Consider the following 26,341-nt stretch of genomic DNA (forward strand, 5'->3'; position numbering starts at 1 on the left):
TAGATGACTGGAGGCATTATGATGTTCTAGAGGGGAGGGGTGTCTGTTTAATAGAGAGTTATATGATGTTTATTTTTATGTTATATTTTATGAAATCCCTCTGTGTATGTGTGTCTGTATATACATTTAGAGAAGTGGTTGTCCTTACAGGACAATATGCTCTTTTGTTCTTGTGCATAAGCAGAGACTCTTAGTATCACACAAACACACCCTTTAAATGAACAGGAATTTAAATACTGTAACCTGTGCGTATGCGTGTGTGAGGAGACTGTGTCATTGGTATGTTGCTCTACAGGAGAGACCAGCCTAATGTGTTCAGTCTTGCTTTGAAACAGCCAAAGAGATGTTTTTTTGTTTTTTGTTTTTTCTTCGGAAAGACTGCTACAGGAACTCTGAGAGCCGGACTACTCTGCATTCCTTCTGGCCTTCCAGAACAATCACAGTACTGATTTATTCTCAATGCACACATACCTGTTTTCATACCCTTGATTGGATTATGCAGTTGAACTCGGGATGGAACAGATTCATTCCCTTTGTCTGGGAGCTGATTGACAAACATTGAAGTCGCTGAGTATCTCGTCAATGATACTCACCTTACTGGATTGTTCTATAGCTATTTGACAAGATGTGCTACATGGTCAACAATGCAAATAAAAGAACAGTGAATCTGAGACTTCTTGTCCAGGCCGAGCAGGCTGCATGAAGATGAAAATGTCTTAGCATTAAATTATAAAAACAAAACTTTGTATGTGTGTATACAGTATATATAATATATATATATATATATATATATATATATATATATATATATATATATATATATATATATATATATATATATATATATATATATATATATATATATATAAATGGTATAAGTTGTCATTTCATACATTATGAATATAAATATACTGAGGTTAATTGAACTGAAGTTCTTGTTTCAAATTTAACAACTATCTATCTATCTATCTATCTATCTATCTATCTATCTATCTATCTATCTATCTATCTATCTATCTATCTATCTATCTATCTATCTATCTATCTATCTATCTATCTGTCTGTGTGTCTGTCTGATTTGACCTCAGTTCACGCATGCATTCTTTGAGTAAGCAACCTCTATTATATCTATAATAATGTTCTAATAATATTTGATAAAAATAGGTGCAGAAACAAAAAGGTCAGGACTCTTCCTATCAATATACATATTTCGATCATTTCCAGAGTGTAAGGCACGGATAAACTTTGCCTTAAAGCTTAATAAGTCGAAAGACAGCACTGTAAGGCATAGATGTTTCACCAGGTGAAGCACTGTAACACTGTATCAGTTGTTGCAGAGCAGCAGCCCTCCAATTAGAGCACGCGCATATCATGACGTGAACGCGCCTGTGGTCCGAATACTTGAGACAGTTGGAAAGCAGATAGAGAGACAAGCGGAGAGAGAAACACTTGACTGGAGGTATATCGGTCCAGCGGAGGAGTACGGCCATCGAGACCACGGTAATTCATCTCATTCGGGACTCTTTAAGATCCTGCGGTGCTGAGAGGGCCACACAGATGGGTTTAAAGCGTTCATGCGCTCATGTAGGACAGCATCTGTGTCAATCCGCATATGTGCTGCTGTTATTGAGTGGTGTACAGTATCTGCGGATCCGAGCACATCTATCAGCTACATCGATTCATAGCTTATCGTAGCTTTCTTTGATGCTTTCAGGCAATGCAATGCAGTCGCTCCTCGGACGATGGGTTTTGTATCGGCTTTCAAATGGATGAATTGCATGCGCATGGATTTAACTTCACCTCGCGCTTTCAGATGCTGCATTTGGGTATATTGAGGTTGTGCTGGTGCATCTGCTGTAGTTGAATAATTTATTAGGCTGTATCTGGGGCTGGAGGAGAGAAACAAACACCGAACTGTTACGTGAGACTGTTTTAATAGAGGAGAAGGAATCGAAGGAACGCTTAGCCATGCAGAATAAAAACTTTGGTCGTGTTCATTTGTGTAATTTTGTTGTGATACACCAAGAGTGCCATTGTCAAGTGTGTGAAGCGCTGTTTTGTTTGCATTAACCCTCCCTACTGTCCTGTAGAATCTGCACCCACCTGTGATCCTTGGGGCAAATTTGACCTATATTGAGGAATTATTAAAATTCAAGATTCAAGATTAATCTAGTTTACGACTAGTCTAAAAACCCCTTATGTGTTTTTATATTAATCTTAATTTTAACGTATCTTAATGAATTTAATGGAGCAGGCTAACACAATTTGAGTAGGCTACTTTGGGACAAAACTAATAGTGTCAAGTTTTCTAGGCTATTTAATTCAATTATGTTTGGCAATAAGTTAAATCTCACATTTTCATAACATCTGTATTATTCTGCTTTCACGTAATGGACACTGTACATCTTGCCACATTTGTGTATTTCACAAATAAATCTCTTGTGACAGGAATAATCAGTATGGAAATTACATCCAGTTTCAACTTAGAAATGTGAATAAATGTGTTTAGGAAAATGATATAGTGGTTTTTATAATGTAATATTTTAAATATACGCCGGGAACATTTAGTTCTATTCAAAATAACAGTATGTGTGAGGCTGTAGAATAACTATTATTAATTTATTAGACATTTATACATAAACAGTGTTCATTTGAATATATATATAGCATAGAGATAGATAGATAGATAGATAGATAGATAGATAGATAGATAGATAGATAGATAGATAGATAGATAGCAACCTAATAGCAAGTCAAACTCTTCTAAAATGATCCTGTAAATATTGCATATAAAACAGGCACTGAGGTGATAACCACAGAAGATCGATGTTGGGAAACTTGGGTAGAACAGTCCACTGTCCTCCGCGTGAATAATGAATTGAGCTCGTGCACGCCTCTGCGCGCTCCTCATTCATCTCAGTGCGCGTGAGTGAGAGGCAGCAGGCGGCGTGTGAGTCCTGCTGACACCACAACATTGGTCTGAACCTCGACTCGTACACATTGGGGATACGTTTGGATTATTAAACGTTTCTTCTTTCACCAGTAAGTAGCGCTTTTGAGTCTTTCTGAGCTGGTGTTTGTGGCTTTTTCCTGTGCGAGTCCGGAAGATTCGCGCACAAACGCGCTTGAGACTCGTTTGGCTCAGCGCTTGCGATAAATTCTATTTAAAAAGTTAGTTTCTCTTTCTCCAGCGCTAGAAAAGCTTCTCACCCCCTCATTTAGACGTGTTGCATGTTGCTTCATGAACTGCACGTTTACTGCCGGTTTTTCTTGTTTTGAAAAGTTAGAAAGAGAATCACATTGTTGTTTTATTGGTCTCAGTTAACGTGTCAGCGGCGAATGTGTGTGTTTAATTATAGTTCGTGCTGTGGGTTTGTTTCGTGATCTTTTTCTAACAGACACAGATATGTAGAGTCGGTTAGTCGGTGGTTGATGATCATCTTGCAGCAGGTGTCTTGTGGAGAGACTTCCGCAGTTTCACACCCCGTTTACACTGTACTGGAGATGTGAACGAGTCGTTCTTGTGAGTCGGATCTTGCCAGTGAATCGATTGAATCGGTTCACATAACCGTTTGGTAGAACGACACTCCCGCGAATCGGACTGAATCGGTCCGCACTGTTCTGGAGACTCATTTGAACTCTTATCGTCTCTTTGGGGAATAATTGACTCGTATGAGCCTGGAACCGATGAGTGAGCGAGGAATTGATTGATTGAGTGGAAAGTGACTTCAGTAGCCGAATAGCACAAATGTTACGCTTGTGGGGTTTTGTGGGAACTATCGTCCGCTCTGTTTGGTTAAAATAAGCTCCAAAAATCTACTATTGATGTTTTCCTTGAAGTTGACCATGGTAACAACAGCATTCCCACAGCCATGAAAACCCATCATTTTAATGTACAGACCTGGAAACACATGGAAATAAAATAAAGCAATGGAAATTTAAAAATGAATTAATACAAATATACAATTATATAGCCTAATATATACATAATATACATTTTAATTGCACATAGGCTATTTACAGCTTTAAATATTGGTGACAACATACCTATAAAATTCTTCTTCTTTATTATTGTATTACATTTTATATTGTTAAATTATTTATATATATATATATATATATATATATATATATATATATATATATATATATATATATATATATATATATATATATATATATATATATATATATATATATATATATATATATATATCCTAGTAATAAATAAATAAATAAAAATAATATAGTGATTATAAAATAATTCATTATTATATTAAAATCCCTTATAGCACACATCATGGAGATGTCTGAATTTACATCTGAAGGGCATTTTTTAGAGCATTTGTTCATCTGCAATACACAGGAGGTTTCCTATCAGATGTCAAATAAACATTTCGAAAATGTCTTAAGGATGTTTATGATTTAGAGTGCATGTAAAACTGACATCTTAAAGACGTCTATCAGATGTTTGTACACAGCAGATGCTTTCCAGGTGAAGCGATCTTTAATAGACATCTTGCAGATGAAGTGTTTTATCTGGAATAATATATATATATATATATATATATATATATATATATATATATATATATATATATATATATATATATATATATATATTATTCATTATATTAATGAATTAGACTTATTAATTATTAATTATCACAGACGTATCGCCTCTGATAATTAATGCGATATGGCTCAGCTTGTCAGTGAACTACGGCTCTGTGTAGTAAATGCCGCTCCATCTGAAAGCAGGTGATGGCGATTTACTACTAATCAAGGAACCGGCTTTACTGACGAGATGCGCATAACAATGTCATGCGAAATATCGCCCACCCCTAATATATACAGTATATATATAAATAAATAAATAAATAAATAAATAAATAAATATAAAATACCATTCTATAGCTTATATTATTAAATAGACATTACTTGCAAACTATGTCGAAACCTAAGTCCGTAACCTGACAAAATACCATTAGTACTGTAAAACCATAATGAACTGATTCTGGATCTTATTTAACCTTTTTCATTACTTTGTTGGCAAATACAAAGTTCTGACATTCTTTTACAATAACCATTATATCATAACATGGAGTAACTAATATTTTAGCGGAAAATGTTTAATTTTGGTAAAGGTGTACATACATAAATCCGTTTTTGCTTCCTTCTAAAGTTAACTTGTTACACAGGTATGATGAAGTGAGGTTATGTTTTTGACTTCCATATCATGTTCATGTGATCCGTGTGATTACAAGAACAAAGAGCATAACTGTAATGCATGTTTCCTCTTGCGATCAGCTCATGCGTCGCTTCCGTCTCTCAAAACACACACACACGCTGTTCTCTGTCCGAGACAAACACGCTGCTGTGAGCCCAGCATCTGAAATGCTTTAGAAATTGCTTGGCACATAGGCTGAAAATAGCTTGTGGCTATCACATATTACCTCAGGTTGAAATGCGAAAGATTGCACTTGTTTGTAAGGACCGAATTCCTCTGAATGAGAGACAAGTTGAAACTTATTTATTTCTCATTTCTGTGCTGGTCCAAGCTGTTTGTGCCAAAACACAAGTATTGAAACACAGATATAAACTGCGATGTGTGTTACCTAGTAATGTTCATTGTATTGACCTCACAGTGTTGGTTAAAGAGTCTAAATATTTCTGTTTGTACAGTGTGACATAGGAAACCAATGTTGCTTAGTCTGCCTTTGCCTTTCCCTTCAAGAAGAGTCGGTGAAACTGAGCTTTAATCATTCTGAAGGTATATTCAGCTCAGAGGAGAGATGACAGATGCTCTGGAGGTCAAAGGGTGGATGTGTCTTGTCTCTGGTCACTCTTTGTCTTTGTTTCACCCAGGCTTCGTCTCTCTATATGTCCCGTAGAGCTCCCAGAAGGCCTGAATTTGACACTCACGGTCTGTTGCAGGGGTTTAGTGCTTGAATAACCATTAAAGAGTTTTGTGTGCTTCTTGTCCTGAGGGCAGAGGGAGTCGATGGTGGCAGATGAAGCTGACTTTTCAGCATCGTTAGGTCACGCTGGGCATCTGCGGGGTCTTAGAGAGGCAAAATAAACATGATTATGGATTTGGCATCTTTTTTTGAGACTTTACTAACATTCCTCATCATTCAATCTTGGGATAATCTTAAAATAAACATCAAATCAAAACTGACCTTGTTTAATTTCTTAATGCATGTTCCTGATCTCATTGTGCACACAAGTCATTGGTGCATGTTAATGCAAAAAAACAAAAACAAATTGTTTTTGTCTTAAAAAATTTTCATAACTCGCTCTACCTCGTCCTTCCTTTTTGGCTGATATCACAGACTCAAGGTGCATTCAAACACACTTTCTCTGCTTTAATAATAAGTCTAATTTGATGTGGGTGAATTAATTTAATAGTGTTTACTTCACTTTACCAGCTAGAGTTTTAGTGAGTATTTCTTCATTTTTAGGTTGTATGTTTGGGAGTATATATATGTGTATTTTTTTTGTTTGTTTGTTTGTTTTTTTTGGTGCAGTTTAGTGCATGTCTGTATGTTTTTTAATGCAGTTTTTTCCTTCACAAAGTCTGAAGTCAGATTAATATAATGAAAGAAGTCTCTTATGCTCAGCAAGGTGCTTATTATTTGAGCAAAAGTACAGTAAAATTGTGAAATATTATTATAGTTTAAAATAACTGTTTTCTGTGTGACTATATTTTTAAATATATTTTATTTCTGTAATGCAAAGCTGAATTTTCAGCATCATTACTGCAGTCATCAGTGTCACATGATCCTTCAGAAATCATTCTAATATGCTGATTTGCTGCTCGAGAAACATTTCTGATTGTTATCAATGTTGGAAACAGTTTTGCTGCTTTGTATTTTTGTGTAAACTGTGAGAATTTTTTTCCAGGATTCTTTGATGAATTAAAAGGTCAAAAGAACAGCATTTATTTGAAATAGAAACATTTTGAAACATTATACTGTAAATGTCTTTACTGTCACTTTTGATTTAAAAAAAAAAACTGACCCCGAACCTTTGAACATAATGTATGTTTTTTTCTTCTGCTAGAAATAGCTGTGCAGTCTATGAAATGACTTAAATTCACATTCAGAAATTATTTGAATTATTATTATTTTTTTTCCCAGATCATTATTGCCTGTATGTCACACAGAATGCAAATAGTGCACAATATAGATTTGCAGGATATTGACAGAATGCTATCCTCCTGGTGAAGTATTTCTTCATCTATCTCTCTTGTTCTCTCACTCTTCCATCTTTCTGTCTCTCCATCGCTCTCTAACCGATCAGAGCTACTCTTGGCCTGCTCTCGGAGCTGATGGGAAAAACTAACATTGCTAACAGAGGGGGAATTTAAGCTTGACTCAAGCCAAAGCCCACTTCCTCCTCCTGAGCCCTCGCACCACACCATCCTCCCCTCTGCCTTCTGCCACCACCGCCATCAGGACATCTGATTTACTGTCTGCTGTTTGCATGACAAAGAAAGCCTTTCTGGTGAGAGTGTTTGAGAAAGGGAGAACCGAACAGAAAGGAAGAAGCTCATCTTTTTTTTTTCCAAAAGGAGAAGCATTTTAAACAAGGTTCCCCTACTTGAGGTCTTCTGTGAGCGTAGCATTATCAATTGTACATTGTTTATCACAGGTTTGGCAGTAACTGAACAGGTATGGGCATTGCGTCCCACTGTGCCAACTGAATTTGCCACGTGACTTGGTTGCATCTTGGCTGCTGAATTTAACTCCGTCTGACTAATGAGGAAAGGTGAACAATCCCATAAAAGAACTGGCATGTAGCACAAATTTAGAATCTAGCAAAGAGCAAAGCAACTACAAAGAAAGCTGCAGATTTATTATTTTATTTATTTACTGGATTTTTGCAGTTTATTGGACAGTATATTGGAGAATTGTCAGAAAAGTTCAGAGAAAGGAAAGCGGGCAGCAAAAACAAAACAACAACAAAAAAGAAACAATATCCAGGCTGGACTTGAACCCAGTTCCCCATGAACACAACAGACCTTTTTATCTCTGTGCAATGGGATTAGTTTAAACTTCATACTAAACAATTCTAAACAAAGTTATTTTGCTGTACAAAAAAAAAACAAAAAAACTAATTCTAATAATACTTCAATATTTATGTAACATTTAGTTTTTTTATGATTTAAGTCACTAAAAATACTATAAAAATACTGATCCAAATGGTAGCTTATTTCTTTTAGATTATTCATTAACTGAAGTGGCTCATAAAAGTGTTTTGCTCATGAATTAAACTGTAAATAATAAGGAATAATAAGTAAGACATGACTTAGAATTTTGAGTTATCCAATTTTTTTAATTGAATTACATTCAAATTGCAAATTTGCGAATTAAAATAACTGATTGTAAAATAATGTATCTTGCCATGGTGCTTTAGATCTAGTGGCAGCACTGATAGAGGTGCAGGAAACACTGGTCCAAGCTAAACTTGCTAGGTACCTGTAATTGTTAGTTTTTCAATCTGCTAAGCTGCACTGCTGGTTAAATTGTTGTCCGTTTAGGGATCAAAGGGACAAGTGGAGAGCAGGGTACATGTGTGCACTTGGTCTTAAGTGCATACTAAAGGAAGGGCACAATGGGACTGTAGTTCCTTGAGGGGGTGTGCAATGGAAAAGTGCCCTGCACTGTGTCAACAGGCAGTCTGTGTATTTGTGCGTGCGTGTGTGGTTTTAAGGCAGCTGATGTGCCGACAGGAGCAGCGGAAATGGATCCAGGGATGAACAGAAACCAGATCTAACACAGGCACGGGGAAGGAATGGCCTTGTAAGGCATCTGAGAGTCAGAGAGCGAGAGAGACACAGTGGGTCGCCATTCCCTGAAGACGGACACACACACATGCATTCAATGCAACCGCAGCATTTCGAAACACTCTGAACTAAACAAATCATTATCTGCATCACACAGGCTATAAAACAATAAATGTTGCATTATAAAGCTATAAAGGTATTTAAAACCATAGATGATTAGTGTTTATAGGAAGCCATGTGCTGCTGCATTTGATTTATTGAATTTGGCAACCACAGCAATTAAACGTTGACCTGGGAGAAGTGCTTCCTGTATTTGATTGTACCAAATCGAATCTTTTATGGAAAATATTGTCTCACATTAAATCTTTCTTAAATGGTCAGAAATGTCTTTTATGCTCTTGTTAGTATTTGAATCTTAAAAGTGTACAGATCATAAATTTATTTGGAACAAAAGCCTGTGAATAAAAAAAAATGTATATTTGGGAGCTATTTTTAAGAGACTTTAACTTTAAACTTGCTGCCTATGTAAAACTTTTTCTGATTTTATCACACAATATTTGAAAGGTTTCATCACTGTGCAGGAAAGCGGTGCAATTTAAGATATCATTCATGCCCATAGCAGGATGAATTGCTGCAATGCATAACACGTAGGATTAGATGTTCTTTAAATTACAGTAGTAATAATGAGGTACTGTAAATGAATTTTAATGTGAAGTGATGAATGAGGCTGAACTTGGATTCAAGGACAATGTCTGTCTCTGCAGGACTATCACAAATACACACAAATTCCTTCGTGGATTTAGTCTAAATTTATTCAGTGAAAGCAGAGTATTTTAGGATACATATTTGTTTCTATCAGTAAGACAAACTGACTGCTGCTCTTGAAACACCTGTGTTTTTATTGGCCCAATAAGATTTTGCTGATTGTAAGATTCGGATGGTGTGACAGTATCTCTTCCAAAATTCATCCTCTCTAATATCTATGTTCTTGCGTTAAAAACGACTACGGAGCACAATGCAATGCATTCAAAAAGCTACTAATGTACACAGAATCCTGTAATGTACACAACTCATTTTAACTTCGCAATAGAGTTTGATTTTTAGCATGTTGCAAAGCTACTCAGGCACACTTGTAAGCATAATAACACACACTTATACTTTTTAGAATTGATTAAAGAGTTTTTTGAAGCAGTGCTTTGTGGGATTGCATTATGATTAAGGATACATACTACGCTCACACGCTGCCTTTTTTCAGTTTTTTTTTTTATTTTTAACAAAGCTCTGGTCACTTGAATGTTATTGCATGTAGCAATTAATCCTCATTTGACCTCCTTGTTAAAAAATCTGTCATGGCTGATGTAGATATTCAATTAAAGGCTGGAAGGCAGAGTGCTTCCCCGTCTGATAGTGTGCGTAATTTAATAAGGGAGGTTTCCAGCACGGTGGCATCGCCAGTCCAGGATTTTTATGAGCGATAGAGAGATAGAAAGAGAAAGAGAAGGGTAGATAAAGAGGGAGGAGGAGGGGGGTGTAGGATACTTTGATTTGTTCTGCCTCGATGGTCGTCACCCCTTTGCCTCCTCGGAGAATTAACCAATTAGACTGCGCCTGGTGCGTTTGCCGGCCACACTATCAGACAGATGAAAGGAGCCCTCTGTTTAGCCTGTAAACGACGAGTGAGCAGAATATTGATAAAGACGAGCGAGGGTTATTGCACTCGCCCCACCACGTTTGCTCCTTTGTGCTGTAATATAGAGCTGTGTAGTTCTTTTTAACCCACAGTGATGTGTGTGAGTTATGGTAGTGAGAATTAAGCTGCCCGACTTAATTGTAGGAAGTGATTCGCTCTGAATTGTACTTTTTGACAGAACTGCACTTATCTGACAGTGATCTTATTCACTGTTCTCAGAACAGCCGTGGTGGCTGTTGAAAGCCCTATAATGACTGTCGGTCTGTTCATTAAGGATAATTGGTAATGTTGCTCGGTTCTGGATTTGTGTGTCATGTGGGTGTGTTGAAGTCATAAGTGGATGAGTTATAAATAAAGACCAGGCTTTCAGTGATGTATTTGTGATATAACAACCCATTACAAAAATTCCAGTACGAAACAAATGTGTGTGTGTGTGTATGTGTGTGTATGTGTGTGTGTGTACTGTAAGGCAGCAGAATTAAATAATACAGTATTAGTAATATCTTAATGACTTGCAATATGTTTTCAATAAACCAGTTAATGATATGGTAGTGCAGTGCAGTTTGACCAAAAATCTGTCAGGTTTTTTTAGGATTCTGGCGGTTTCGTAGCTTATCTGCGTTTTTACCCCCACTGGCCCTTTTTATGAATCAGAATGCATGAAACAGTTACAGAACCACTGCATTTAAATCACTATCCAAACAAACAAGCTACATGTAGCATGATCAGCTTTTAATGTAAATTAGATTGTGTGATTTCACAATTTAAAGCAAAAACAGAATGGTCTGACTTTAGCTTTGTGAAATTGTGCCACATAAAACACCTGCATGAAACAACAACAGCAGATGGGCTGAATGAGAACGTAAATTCATTCTCTTACAGCAGGAGGCGCTTATGGAACAGATACAGCGTTTCATATGCAGAAGAAAGATGAAAAGAAAATAGCATCTAAACTTTAATGAAGACAGTCAGTTCCCCTCAGAGATTTCAGATATTCATATAAACCCTCAATTCAATATTTAGGATTTTAATACATTATTTTGTGCATCGTGAACAGTGAGCTTGCTCTGTCTGCTACAGTATTTTCTCCTTTTTGCGTTGCAACCTCTGCCAGGAATGAGACATAATCCACATTATTCTTTTATTTTTAATAAGCCATTATTCTGGCATTACATGGCTTACCCATTCACATTGCTTTGATTCCTGTATACATTTACACACCTAGTGGAAGTTTGTCATGGGAGGAGACAGGGCGAGTTATGAACGTGTACAGTGAGTGACAAAAGAGCAGTGAATGAGCTTCCTCTGAGTCAGAAGAGCGACTGCAGGGGAGCAAACATGCTGAGACGGAGCTGGAAGCAGCTAATGCTCATTAGATCATGTAAATCAGTGGGAAAAGAATAGAAATGATGATTCTGTCTGAAGAGATATGAATTAAACTTCTTAATGAGCCAGGTTGGATTTGTTTTATTATAAACGGTGGTCAAATATTGAAGCTGGAGTCTTAAATGTATCTAATGATACTGTCTGTCAAGATCAAGTAAGCATGTGATGTTTTAACATACTGTGAATGTTGTACAACAGTGATCTGGACCACCGGTGATCTTTGCAGGTTAAATTAATTAGGATTTTCTCTCAACTCCCAACAAAATTCATACCGTGTGTGTGATCCAAACAGGTTTACTGGTTGAACTGGTGTATCGCCCAGCATTATGATATGGTCATTTACTGCTTGAATGATACATTTTAGGCCAGTCTAGCTGGTTGTATTGAGTCTATTTTATGATTTCTCAATCTGTGTGAATGTTGATCCATAATTATTCAGCATTTCATGAGTTTTCCCAGAGCCACCTCGGTTGCTTTTCACCAGTACTCCTGTGATTGGCATCTTCCTGTATCCCTCCAAAACCAAACCACCACTTTTTGCTTCTCATCACATCAAACACTACATCAAAACATCTTTGCTTACTTTTCCATGTACGTGTACTGCTCACTTGAAATTGTTTTTTTTTCTATTGATTCTTGTGTTGGAAGATAAACGGAAAGTAACTGGACTCACAGGTCGAGACCATTTGGAGAGAGCTGAAGGCAAATAGTGAAGTCATTTTAGATTAGTCATAAAGCTATTATTGTCTAATTGCTTTCTTGAAACAACAGCATTTAGATGTGTCCATGAAAGATAAAGGGAAAAAAGGGTCAGTTTTACTGAGAATGCATGCATAAAATGATTCTTCTTTTAATGACGTCCCGAACCTCTCGTTACATCTGTCCACCCTGAACTTTCCACAGTGCTCATTAACACAAGCCAGTGTTGTCCACCGAACACAGTCTCACCTGCTGCTCTTCATTACGATAATGATTTCTACCTTTCATCTCTCAGCTGGACTCCTTTTTTGGCTCTTGAATATCGATTTTCCTCAAAAGAGCATTTTCTGTCTTGAGGGTGTCATTCTTAGGGACTGTATTTCTTAACTTTCCTCATGGCTCTTCATAGCTGTGGCCACCTGCTAAGCTCTCAGGAGCAGTGAGTTATTGGAAATCTCCCTTGCGCCAGGGGCTGCATATCTTTCCTTCATTGCTTGGGTTTGACAAATCCCAGGGTTTTCTCACTGGCTTCCTCTCACACATATGTAGGCGTACACTGGTCTTCGGCTAAGAGAGTGGATCCTCTGTGCAGGGATGTTTTCAGGCCAAGGTGAACTGGCATTCTGGAGGACAGTGTAAGAGCCAAAAGCTGCCTAAAGGTATTGAGGGATGGAAATTGACGGTGCTGCTAGGGATTTGCAATGTCAAGGTGACCACAAGTCATTCATTTTCAATAGGAGTTAGTGATTTTACTACTGCATGAGTGACAGTGGCTGTTCTTAGGATAAGCCTCAAAAGACTATTTAAATATAAATCCTGCATGTTCTGTGTGTCTCTGTGTGAATGAATGGCACAGATGCGTCTCGTTTACTACACACATACTGAAGCACATGTGACGCTCGTAGTGTTTTCAGCCTCTGCCGCCTCAATATATGAGTACAAAAACACATAAACATGTTCTCTACACCTTCTCTGTGAGTCATTCATGAGCATTTTAGAGTTTCATTAGAGAAAAAATATCATCATATTGGCCTATACAAACTTAAAGGTCTTCACAGCAACCCGTCAAAATAAAAGTTTGGTTTAACTTGAAGAAATTGTGAAAGAAATATATTACTCAATATAATAATAGTACTACTAATAACCAAATTGTTATTAAAACAAGGAATAATCATACAATTTTCTTCCATGTTTTAATGTTATGCAGCACTTTATTGCATATGCAACCATTTTGGTCGCAATCTAGAGCCCTGGAACTCTCTCTAGTGTGTAAGTGCCCTTCTGTCTATGTATTGAATGTATTGATACAGCTGTGTCCCTTCCTCAGCAATACTGCAGTTGTTTCACTGTAAATAGGCTGAATTGGCAAGTCTTGCCCTTCCTCCCTCTCTCTCTCTCTCTCTCTCTCTCTCTCTCTCTCTCTCTCTCTCTCTCTCTCTCTCTCTCTCTCTCTCTCTCTCAGGAGACCAGAATGTCTCTCTCCCATAAGACTCTGGGGTGCTCCCTAACAACAGGGATCTAATGATTGTATCTGAGATGGATTACTTCTTTACACAGAGAAACCCCATTTGCTGGTTTTCTTTTTTCCATAAGTCATATTTGCACACTCCTATATGCATAGGACGCTCTGCATCTGACTGACCCCAGAGGGACAGCCTTTAATCTGTGCGGTGGATGTGTTATATCCTGGCTGGATTAATTATAAGTCTCTTCTGATTAGTATTCACTGATCAGGCTCAACGTGGGTGGCAGTAGCCGGGTTAGCTTTGTTAGCATGTTAAATCATCTAGGCCTAGTGTCTTACTGTATGTAGAGCAGTAAACCTGGTAGCTGGCCCTGATTGCGTCACAGTGGACAGCTTTGTCAGCTGCTGCTAATTTTGACCCGCTCCCAGTCTCTTGTCTATTTATGGACCAGAGCGGAGTCTTCAACTGCCTGTCACTCTCAGGGAAATAAACAAACATGCTGGATGTGAACGGCAATGCCAAGATAAATAGCAGCTCTATTATTGCACCTGTAATTGATTTAAGAGGGTAAATGTGCATGTTTGCCATTCTTTTTGGCTTGCGGATGAGCAGAGGATTTAACATTGTGGCGGCAGGGTAGTAATACAAATTAATGTGGATACCCAGATCCGTAGACACCACAAACAGAGACATCCTCTTTTTTCAATGGCTGAATCTTAAATTAGTTAAGCTAAAACTGAGTTAAGGTTTAAAAAAGGAGATGTCAAATTAACTGAAATAAATATTTGTTCAATACTACATACAAGAGCAACACAAACATGCTAAATGTGTTGTGCTGGGATTTGAACAGTAATTGCTTATTGATGTAAGCAAAATACAGTGATAATATATAATTATACTATTATATTTAACCTAAGAACAAGCTTCACTCTTCAGCACAAAAGTAATCCTCAAAATGCCAACATAATAGAAACTGTTTGGAAACCCAACAGAGCATGAAACACTAAGTTTCCCTGCTTTTTTATCCTGCTTATGTCACTTAATTTCAATATTTATTCTCCCTATCCAGTCCCATGCAAAGCATGATGGGAACTAGAAAGCCCCTGCCCTGCAGGTTCAGTTAATGCCAGCAAAAAATATTAATGTAGTTACAACACAAATGGATAAATAGACTTTCTGTGGATTGCATAGTTTAAGTTGGTACATCATTTGAAGAATTGTTGAATTATCTCATTTTAATTCAAAAAGCATAATTTTTGTATTCTGCATCTTTTAATTGAAATCTACTAGTTACAGTCGTGAAAAACTTGTGTAACAGACCCTTAATGGTTATCTATCCTTCATGTACCAAAATTATTCACATGTTGGTTATCAGGATGGACAGTTGTATAGGTATTTATTTATTTATTGCTGATCTTATACCCTAATTTCTGTAAATGGCCTTGATTGACTGATTCAAGTTGAGTGCGTTCACATAGACCAACTACTGTTCTGAGCAGGTATGCCCACTTCAACAGCAGTTAATCAGGTGAATGAAGCCTTTAGGAATGGCTGGCAAGACCAGTGTATAAAGTGTTTCTGTGCTCATTTGGCTGTCCAGATCTGTGTGCCTAGAGCTGGGATGGAGCTCTGTTTCTGCCGTGATGCGATGAGCTGCCTCTCTGCGCTACCTTGGGAATTCTCTGACCTACTTTGCCTTTCGGTTGGAGTTATTTTTAAATATAAAAAGAATAAAACAATGGCAGTCCTCGCAATGCCTTTGCTTTTACTTTTTCCTCTTTTCTTACTTTTGTCACTGTCTATTTAGTACCGGATTGAGTGAATGGGGAGTGGGTCAAGGAGTAGTTAGATACACCCAAACACCTCAGCTCTGAGGAAGAAGGGATTCAAAGGCCACTTTAAAGTGTTGGTATATTGTCAGCCGTCCTGCACCGTGACAAACATTGCTCCATGTTCATGTTCAATTGTTTCTGCTATTTTCAAGATAGCAGTGTAACTGATCAGATGCACTGATAATAAGCACACATGTGTACGTGAGCTTGAACACATATTTGCGTACTTACAAAAATGATCTTTGTCAGCAGATGCTCTTTCTGCAATATTCCTAGAAGATGGTGCAGTCTCTAGAGATCCGAGTCTGAACTGATGTAAACCTTGATCGTTATTACTAACCTCCTCTTTGACCGAGAGGTCACAGGGGCTGCATTTACACTGGAAGGCCTAATGCACACATTCAATTTTTTGACACATATTCGATTTATCTTTTTTCCTGGCTGTTTACATTTACTTAAGATATAACTGACTGTGTTAACTTGAATACCCTGCCAGACAGTGCAGTGCTGGTGGCCTAAATCGATTGGTCAGAACTACTGTGCACCGCAGGAGTCAGAATTGTCTGACCGTGTGTGTGCGGCCTGAGATGTCTCCAGTCATATACGGGCCTCGGAAGCATCTCAGCAGCAGCTTAGGACACAGAGACCTCACTGATTATAAGCCTTTAATGTCAAGCTGATTAGAGGCTTTAGGTATCTCTTGCTTTCTGCTGGTAATTCCCGTGTCAAGTACCAGGATCGTGGAAACATGCAAAATGGATCCGTTAGAGAGACAGTTGCTCTCACTTTCTCATCTTATAGAAGCCTTATATATATAGCTTTTAGACATAATGACTAAAAGTAGTGATGCTACCAACTTAACTATTTGTGGTGTGACTGTAGCTGATTAGTTTTCAGAAAAATGTAGTTTTTCCAGTAATGAATCTTCCCAACAAATTGCAGTGTAACATCACTCCTATGTTAGAGAGTTCTGTTTTTTTTTTTAGTGAAACTGCTCATTTCAAACATTCATGCAGTTTTCAAAAAACAATTCAAAAACAATTAATTTTTCGTCTTTTTGGTGCAAAATGTGTAGTTTTTAAATCTAAATAAATTTAAATCTAAATAGAATGTGTTTCTAATTAGTAATTTTATGTAAATTTCAAGCCTGATAATGTCACCATAATAAAGATCTTGTACATTTTTGTATTTTTGCCAAATAAATATAAACTAGTTGTGAAAAATACCTATTTTCAAAATAACAGACGTATTTATTTGGGGCAAAAAAATGATGAACTTCAACAGATACATTTACACAAATATGCCCTGTATGTCATGGCAACATGTTTTTCCATTACTCATTAATTCATAAAATAATCCAAATAATTTCACCAATTTTAACTTCATTTTTTAAGTTATATGAGATTCAACCTGATTTTTTTTTGTCAGTTTAATATAATTTAAGTTGTACTGGAGTGACTTGACTTTAATGACTAATCAAATGCATTCAATTAAATTATATTTTTTAAAAGTGTGTCATTATGATGCCTTTTGTGAAGTCTTGATTTAGTTTTTATGCTGTACTAGAATAGGATTTCATGCCTGTTTCTTCCAAAAAATATAATTTTTCACATATTTTACATTATTGCTCCCAGTCTGTCACAAATGACCTGTTTAGTTGGTTAGATGACCCAGTGCTTTGTGACTGGTGAACCGCTTAGAGGCTTTCCCCTTACCATAACTGTGTGTTTCATCTGCTCAGCTGTAAATATTAAAAATGGTGGCAATTTTGCTACGTGAAAAAGCATCCAAGACAGCAACTGAACTCAAGTTTTTAAGTTGAAGTAGGTGGATTTTTTTTTTTACCGTGGCGATTACATTAAATAGCTAGTGTTCTTAACTTCTGTTGTCTTTGTTTTTGTTCGGTTTTACGTTTTAAAATTGTAGCTTTCAAAGTTACAAGGGTAGGTACAATGATGCAGTGTGTCTGTTAATTCCAGGACTCATCGGTCACACTCCATACACCTCGAGATGAGATTAGCTACTCATGGATTTCTGATAGAATGAGGTGGCACTGACCGAGTCAACCTCTGCTTATTAGTGAGTTCGCAGCTGTTTCCTGTTGTGGCGGTAAAGCGGAGATTGACAACACAAACCGCACCGTGTGTCAGGCTTGGCCTCCAAAGTCTCTTAACATCCAGGAGTGGGAGGGAGCCAGTCTCCATGGTAACTGCAGGAGTAAAATAATTGGGCATGGCCCAGATTGTGTAAAGTGTGGTGTACAGAAGAGGGGCTTTTCTCCCCCTTTTCTCCTGTTTTGTTTCTTAACTCTAGCTTTCTTTGAGCAATGCACATCTAGATGTGATGTTTTTTATTTAAATTTTTTAAACAGGTGAAAAACTCTTACACTCTTAAAAATAAAGGTGCTTCATGATGCCATAGAAGAACCTTTTTGTCTAAATGGTTCCATAAAGAATCTTTAACATTTTCTGTTTCACAAAAGGTTCTTTGTGCCGAAAGAAGTTTTATTTAAAATAATAAAAAGGTAAGAAAGAAATAGTTTTTAAAAGAACCTTTAGACTGAATGGTTCTTTGTGCAACCAAAAATGGTTCTTCTGTGGCATCGCTGTGAAGAACCTTTTAAACCCCTTTATTTTTAAGAGTGTACATGACTGGATTAGCTGCTGTAATCTGGATGGCCTTAACCCTCACTAGTGATAATTGCATCACTTTTTAATTTAGTAATTCATCTTTATTTCAATAATCGAGTCACATTTTTCAGCCTGACTTACATGGGTGAGTTAAACCGGTGTGTGATTTCTTTGGCGTGTAATGCAGGATGAGAGAACCTGCAAAGGTAAATATTTTGGCTCTTGGGCAAATGAGACCCAGACATTGAGTGTTGGCTTATTTTATGGATGGCTGAAGCTGGAATGGCCCTCATTTGAGCCCTATATTGAGCAGGGGGACGTGTTTTTAAATGGTGCACAGCGAACTCTTTGTGAGGGCGAAGCTTGACCCATTGAGACAGGGTTTATATCGATTTTAGGTCCACTGTTCCTGTTCAGGCCAGACTTGAGTAGCTTGTGTTTCTCTCACCCTCACACTAATGAGAAGTTGATGTTAATGAAACAGCTGAATGAACTTCCTCATCTGTAGGACAATGCAAAGCTTAAAGGGAGAGTTCATCAAAAAATGAAGAGTTTGGTCTCATGCATTGTAACCATTATAACCCCTTTTAGGGACAGTTCTGACATCTAGAACACTTTTGAAATTATTATTAAAATTAGGCCTATTTAGTGATTTTACAACAACTTTTTTCACATCAAGATTGTGAATTTTTTTTATTAATTAATTTATTTATTTATTTTACCTTGACTGTCATGTCCAAGGACTGTCCTGTGTTTCGTGTCTTGTGTTTTTCTCCCCATGGTCTCCCGATTGACCTACATGCATATAAATAAAAATATAAATAAAGCACATATTAAAGCTGCAGCGCGTATATTTATTTAATTGAATATTTGTTAATTCACAATAGCTTTATGTTTTATCATGATTTTTAAATGGTTTTAATATGTTGTGCAGCCTCAGAAGACAGTCTAATAATGCTTTTCATGGATTCTCGTCCACAGAATGCACCACTTCCGGTATTTTGCCGGTTAATCAACACTGGCAAAATGCAACTAAGGATTTTTGTTTTATAATCGAGAACTCAGATTTTTTTGTGAAATCGTAACAGCCCTACTTGACTCACTGTCAATGTGTTGCTCATGGTGTAAGATGGTGTGCAACTGTATCATTCATAATCTTACCTTTTGAGTTTAAGTGTTAACACTTTACAGTAAGATTCAGATTTTTAGTCTAACAGTAGGTAATGCATTATGTATTGCTATCAATGAACAATAGTTTATTACATGCATGTAGTAGCATTTATTAATATAGGTTAATGCTAATTTCATATACCAGGCATTTTTAATATTTCAAGTTCTTTATATGAACATGTTTTAATGCATAAACCTGAATTGACAATAATTATACAGTACGCAGTAAATGGATTTGTATAAATTAAAATTATGTATTTTATGTATGTTTATTTATATAAGAACTTGTAATTAATTAATTAATTAATTAATTAATGATTGTACATTGTTAGTTCATAACACATAATGCATTTATTAATCAAATCTTGTGTAAAATGGGGAACACATAAAGTCCCATTAGTTTAACATTAACTAAAGCCCTATTCGGTCTGTAATTGTTTCTCATGAAAACTTCTGTAAAAAATAATATAGCCTATATGTTGTTGTTTTTATATACCATGTACATGGTAACCTGTACATTCATGAGATTTTAATGATATTGGTCACCCACACTTCCCATTTTCTCAGGAATAATCATGAATGAATACATGCCTGCTACACTGAAAGTCAAAGGCACTTAAATCGCTCAGTAAGACCAGAGGTTCTGTTAGAGCTGGCTAATCTCTGGGCCATTTTCATGTGAAAACTGTCTTCAGAGCAGCTACTGTTAAACACTTCAAACATTTTGGTGCACTTCACTGAATTGCTGCCTTCAGTAACCAGCGTTACTATACTACTCATACAGTGTTGTGACTGAGCTTGGGTCAAAAGTCCCGATCTGTCAGATAAAACATACTGTTAAGGATTATTTTCCTCTCAGGCAGGGAGAGAACTGGCCCTTCGCTATAATAGCATTGCTAAGCCATTGTCTGCGGGAGTCAGGGCTAACAATCCTGCTTGGCAGTGGAGAGTACCGCCTTATTGCTCAAGCAGGGCTGGAACGCTCTGCGCGAGATCTCTGCAGGACGCGTCTGGTCTCATGGAAGGCGCTTGGAGCCTGGTGAGAAGCTGTATGTGTTGAATGGCAGAGGAGAATGGTTTCATCATTCGCAAGTTAGCGAGCTTTTCACAGTAGAGGCCAGCGGCATGACTCTGACCTTTCGTAGGCGAACCACAATAAGTGTGCAGGTGCATGTGTGACGACACCCGTCTGAATCCTCACTGCATCACAGCTGAAACTCACTGCTATATTTAGCACAAGAAACATAGCTTAAAAAACACTGCTTTTAACGATTGATGTTTTTAAAAAAGACATACTTTAAAAAATAATAACAAGAAGTGCTTTTTCCCATTTTTGAACTGTTACCATTGGTATATAACTCAACAAAAATGCTAAAGTCAACAGATTTTACTAACAGACCAACACATCTCTGTTTAAAAATAACATGATGCTGCCATCTTTCTTAAGTCAACCCCCCCCCCCCCCACATTACTCCGTAAATATACATCCATGACATTTAATTTCTTTAGGCTATGTAATTTTTTGACCAGAAAAAATATCAAAATCATAATTTTTAGGCAATGACGTCTGGTAAGTTGACACGGAAATTCCGAGATCCCGAAAATTAATTTTAATTTGCTTTTTTGGTCAAATATTTTCAGTTGTTGAAATGTTATTGCATCACTATGAAAATGTTGTTGTCTGACACACTGAAGAACACAAACACAAAACTGAGCTTACGAAGTGAGAAGTGATTTTATTCATGTGTTAGCATGGAGTATTTTTAGGCCATACTCTGTTTTTTCATCTTTTTTTCTTTATCCATGTGTTCAGATGCAGTCGTTCACTCTCTGAGGAGAACATCTGGATGTCTAAGCCTGGCACTGTTAATTAGGGCTGTCTGCAGTCACTCACTCCGTTCACACTGAAGTCTTTATGGGTTTTCACGGTCATTTGAATTAACACTGAAAAGAATCTGTTCAGTCAAATTCATGAACACATTAAAATTCTGAAAAGGCAGAAATAAAACAAGTCTTGGCCAAAAATGAATATGCGATTGTGTTCTTTGCAAGACTGTTGTAGGGTGTCCAAAATTTTGTTGGCGTTAATGTTTACTAGTCTTTGTTTTTGAATCCATGCATCACATATTTTATACTAATGGAGGAATCACACAAAACCCGTCAAGAACACGACCTGGTCATATTTCCAAATCTAAAGAAAGAAACCAGTTATATTTTGATTAAAGGAAATCAGTCTTATTTTAAGGAAGATTAAGTTTTTTCCTTAGACATGAAAGCAGATTTCACTGCAATTCTTATTATTACCATTACGGAAAAGCATAAATGGAATACTTTCTGTAGGCCTACTGCTTTAAATTTATATGCATCAATATGCTTTTGCTTCTGCTTTAACTAAAGAATGCAAGCAATAAGGACAGTTAACTAAAAACTGCTTGCTTCCCTGCTGAATTTTTTTATTTCAACATTTTATGGCAAGTCCTTTTAAATTCCTCTATAAAACAAGTTAAATAATGCTGAAGGTACAGCATTTCCTGAACGCTAAAGGCCACTGGTACTTCATAATAATGGCATCCCTGACCTTTACAGCTGCTGACAACAGAAAATTAGGGTTCGGCCTGCAGATTCTTCTTGATATCCTTCTAAGTGAGTAGCAGTCAGACTGGTCAATTGGCATTCCGATGGTGGAAACTCATTCTTTGAAATGATGAATTTTTCATTTTTCTTACAAAGCTTTGACACGTTCAGAAGGGCATTGGCCTTATTTCAGGAAGAGCTTTATCTAAAAAGGAACAAGTTTGTCCTGAAAAAGCTGTCATGAGCAGGAAAACAATCAGGGGACTGCAGTTTAAATTTTGCGTATGTGCCGTTTTATAATTTAGGGCTTTATGGTTCATGGCAGAAGATGCTGTTTATTTGATATCCAATCTCCAAGCTCAAGTATAGGCGTCTGTAGATTACTTCAGCCTTTACCAATTAAAATTTATAGCACAGACACTGTCTGCTTGACATGTATCTCACAGTGGAGCTATTCTCATCTGGAAAGCGACCTTTTCTCCAGCATTGAGAGTGGAGCGCTGTGTAGGAGACAGTGTCTGAGAGCGCTAATTGAATTTCACTTTCCATCATCACCACTCGCTCCTCTTTACTGACGATCCCGCTTGGCTCATCCCATATGTGTGGAGTTGGATGGATTTAGATGCTGGAATAACACTCCTCATTGTAACAAATATATAGACCTCATTTTGAGTGTAGAGTGCCAGAGATAGTGGCATTGCTTTCATACCTTCAGAGCTTATTTTCAAAACTTTAGTCAGAAACATTATTGGATTTTGTAATCAGTTCTGCATCCAGGGCAGGGTGCTTGACTAGATTTCCAAAAAAAGGATGCTTTTTTAAAACACGGTTTTAAAAATAACATTTATTTTTTTTACTTTTTTTTTCTTTCTAATATTCTCTATATGCACAGTGTACACACACACACACACACACACACACACACATGCACGCACACACACACACACACACACACACGCACATATATATGTGTGTGTGCGCGTGCGCTTGTGTGTATGTGTGTGTTTGGTTAAATTTAGCAATATTTATCAAAGATATGATAATTCAATGAAATTTAGGTTCTAATTACTTAGTATTTTTATTAGTTGCTTTATAACAACCCAAATACTTGCTGATTTTGTAGTTTTGTATGTAATTATTCATGAAGCGTGACAAGCAAAAATGTGCCTGTTGTTTGTTTTTCATTTATTTTTGGTCTTTTATGCTTTCTTTTTCTTCCTTGATATGCTTTATTTCTTTTTCTTTCTCTTGCATGCATTTTCCTATCTTCCTGTCTCTTTACATTTTTAACTTTATTTTAATTTTTTTTATATATATATATTTTTAGGGTTTTATTTTTCTAATAATCTGTATATATATTTTTAGATTTCTTTAGTATTAAGAAGTATTTAATTAATTTAGAAAGAAATCTGCGCTGACAGCATGTTTTGATGATTTTATGCAATAAATCTTATAATTATTTGGTGTTTTTATTTGTTGATAACCCAAATACTAGTTTTATTTAGTAGTTTTGCATGTAATTATTCATAAAACGTGGCAAGCAAAAATTTGCTTAAAGTTTTGTTTTCATTTCTTTTTCAGTCTCTTATGCTTCCTTTTTCTTCCTTTCTAGCTTCCTTTTTTTTTTTTTTTTCCTCTTTCCTCCTTAACTTTTAACTTTTTTATTTTTAGTGATTTTATGGTTTTATTTTTTCATAATGGCTGACAAGGAAGTTGTTTTTTTGTTTTAATTTCTTATTTTGTGTTTTTTTTTTTTTTTTTATAAAGCTTAATTAGTTTGCAATCTTGACAGAAAGCAATCATTATTAACTGGCTTGGCCTTCATCTAAATGAGGAGCCATTATTCACTTCTGACATCACATGTGCTTTGCTGGATAATTGAGTGTGCGGCACTTTGTATGATAGCAGCTCACGGAAGTATGATTATGGATGTTTGAATTAAGGCTCTGTGCATTGATCACACTTCTGCTAAAGCCTCTATTTTAGTGCAGCTTGATCAATGTAGCACTAGGACTTGTTGTTGAAACACATCGATACAGTCTTACAAAACAACTGTGCTGTGCTTCCATTTATCTTCTCAGTATTTAGTCATAATTCATTGTATTTCTTGTCTCATTAGGTGTTCTGCGGCTCACTGTAATATTGATGATATTGAAGTCTGACATACAGCTGTAAAACGTTTCATTTCGGACCTTTTTTTCTCTTTCTTATTGTTCTGTCTATGATGGTTCTTTCCTTCTTTTTTCCTCTTTGCCATTTCTTCCTTCTATTCCTCTTATTAACCCTTTTCCTTCCTCCTTTCCTTCTCCTGTCTCTTATCCTTCTTTCCTTCCTGTTTTTATTTTGTTGCTTGCTTTCTTATTTGCATTTTATGCTTCCTTCTGTTCCTGTCATTCACCCGTTCTTCCTGTTGCTTCTTTTTCTGTCTCTTATGCTCCTTTCCTTTCCTTTCCTTTCCTTTCCTTTCCTTTCCTTTCCTTTCCTTTCCTTTCCTTTCCTATTCCTTTCCTTTCCTTTCCCCTTCCCCCCTTTCCCCCCCCCTCCCCCTCCCCCTCCCCCCTCCCCCTTCCCTTCCCTTCCCTTCCCTTCTGTTTGCTGGTTTTTTTCAATTTTTTATTCATTGATTTTTTTTTGTTTGTTTCTTAATTTTTTATTCCTCCTTTGCATTCCTTGTTTTTGTTGTCTCTTATCCTTGCTTCCTAGTTTCCCTTGTTTTCCTCTTAGCCTTTTTTATTCCTGCATTTAACTTTGTGACCTAAATACTCCTTCTTTTCTGTCCATGGATAAAAAGTCACTGTATGGCTCATGAACGCAGTTATTGCCAGATTAATTTATCAATTGGAAAGATTAGAGATGGCCCTTTGTCACCCGTCTCCTGGCAAAGACACTTTTCTGCACCTTATTTGTCATCAAACACTCAGGCGTGCTGCTCGGCCGGTCTCTGCAGTGATACTGAAGTGCATTCAGAGACCTGCGCCACTACCAGTTCAGTCTTGGCAAGATGCCCATCCACAGAGGTGGAGCATGAAGCACACGGTCGGTCAGTTTCAAGAGTGCTCAGGCGCAGCGGTTGAGTGCCCACTAGAGACAGAGTTATAATTTAGGAAGAGAGAGCTTGGTTAACGGTGATTGTTTTCATCTATTGTGCTTCCAAGACTAATAAATGGTAGATCTGTATGACCGAGAGCTGCTTTTATTGTGATTTTCCTCACTTGATCCTTGACTCAAGCATTGTCAGGAACTGCTCACTGACCGCTTCCATCAGGCCCGTTGAGACTGACATAATTGGTTTATCTAAGCTCTTTGACTGTGATAATTGTGCACTTTAAATTTCAATCACATGTTGCTGTTTCAGATAAGGGATTTTAAATGAGTCTCTGTTCACTTTTTTAATATTTTGAATAATATTTATTAGTTGACCCTCTGGAATATTTTTCAAAGCCTTAAAGAAAACCATTAATTTCATTTATTTTCAATTGTATATGAATTAAGAGTTTTTAGCACGTCTATTAGGCTTGCATCGAAAATGAGATGAACAACAACACACTGTAGTGTAGACTTCAAAAGTTGTAGAAAAAAAAACTGACTGCAATATTTATTTTCTGCAATATATTCAGATATGAATAAATACAGGGATTGAATGGTTCATTTTGTAAATAATTAATCTTAGAATGATTGGAGAGATTTTGTAGGCCACTGCATAGAAAAAAAAAGGAAAAATGCTTTTTACTCTGTAGACTTCAGTGCAAATCATCCTTTTAGGGCTGAATGATTTGGTAAAAAATTGTGTTCATATTCATAACAACCCACTCAAAGGTTAAAAAGAAATCTTCATTTGACTTTAGACCATATTCACAATGTTTTCGACCCATTCAATAAATGTATAAAATAGTAATAATTATGACCTAATGCCTTATTCCCTTTCCAAACCAGTATTGGTGATTTGTTCCTGAATGAATCGGTGTTGTAGAATGATTTATTGGAGAAAATGATTTGGTGAATGATGATGCTGGTGAGAATGTCTTGATCATGACAGCTCCAGCTTCAATTTGTTCATTACAGACATTCATGGAAATTTCCATGAGAAAAATACAAGGTAGCTG

The 26,341-nt window shown here is 36.7% G+C and overlaps 1 protein-coding gene across 5 annotated transcripts in view; it reads left to right on the top strand.

The window, feature by feature from the left end:
* Positions 1–1,387: 1,387 nt before the first annotated feature.
* The window catches only part of LOC109072562 (spermatid perinuclear RNA-binding protein-like), an 83,316-nt gene continuing 58,362 nt past the window's right edge, over positions 1,388–26,341 (top strand). For 2 of the 5 annotated variants that reach the window (XM_042764781.1, XM_042764779.1), the window contains exon 1: positions 1,388–1,500. The gene's annotated coding sequence lies outside the window, so the exon portion shown is untranslated. Of the gene's footprint in view, positions 1,501–2,828; positions 3,043–26,341 lie in introns of those variants that run through there. The other 3 variants (XM_042764777.1, XM_042764780.1, XM_042764778.1) reach the window with 3 other exon arrangements.

The sequence above is a fragment of the Cyprinus carpio genome, chromosome A10, assembly GCF_018340385.1.
Source record: "Cyprinus carpio isolate SPL01 chromosome A10, ASM1834038v1, whole genome shotgun sequence".
NCBI classification, from domain to species: domain Eukaryota; kingdom Metazoa; phylum Chordata; class Actinopteri; order Cypriniformes; family Cyprinidae; genus Cyprinus; species Cyprinus carpio.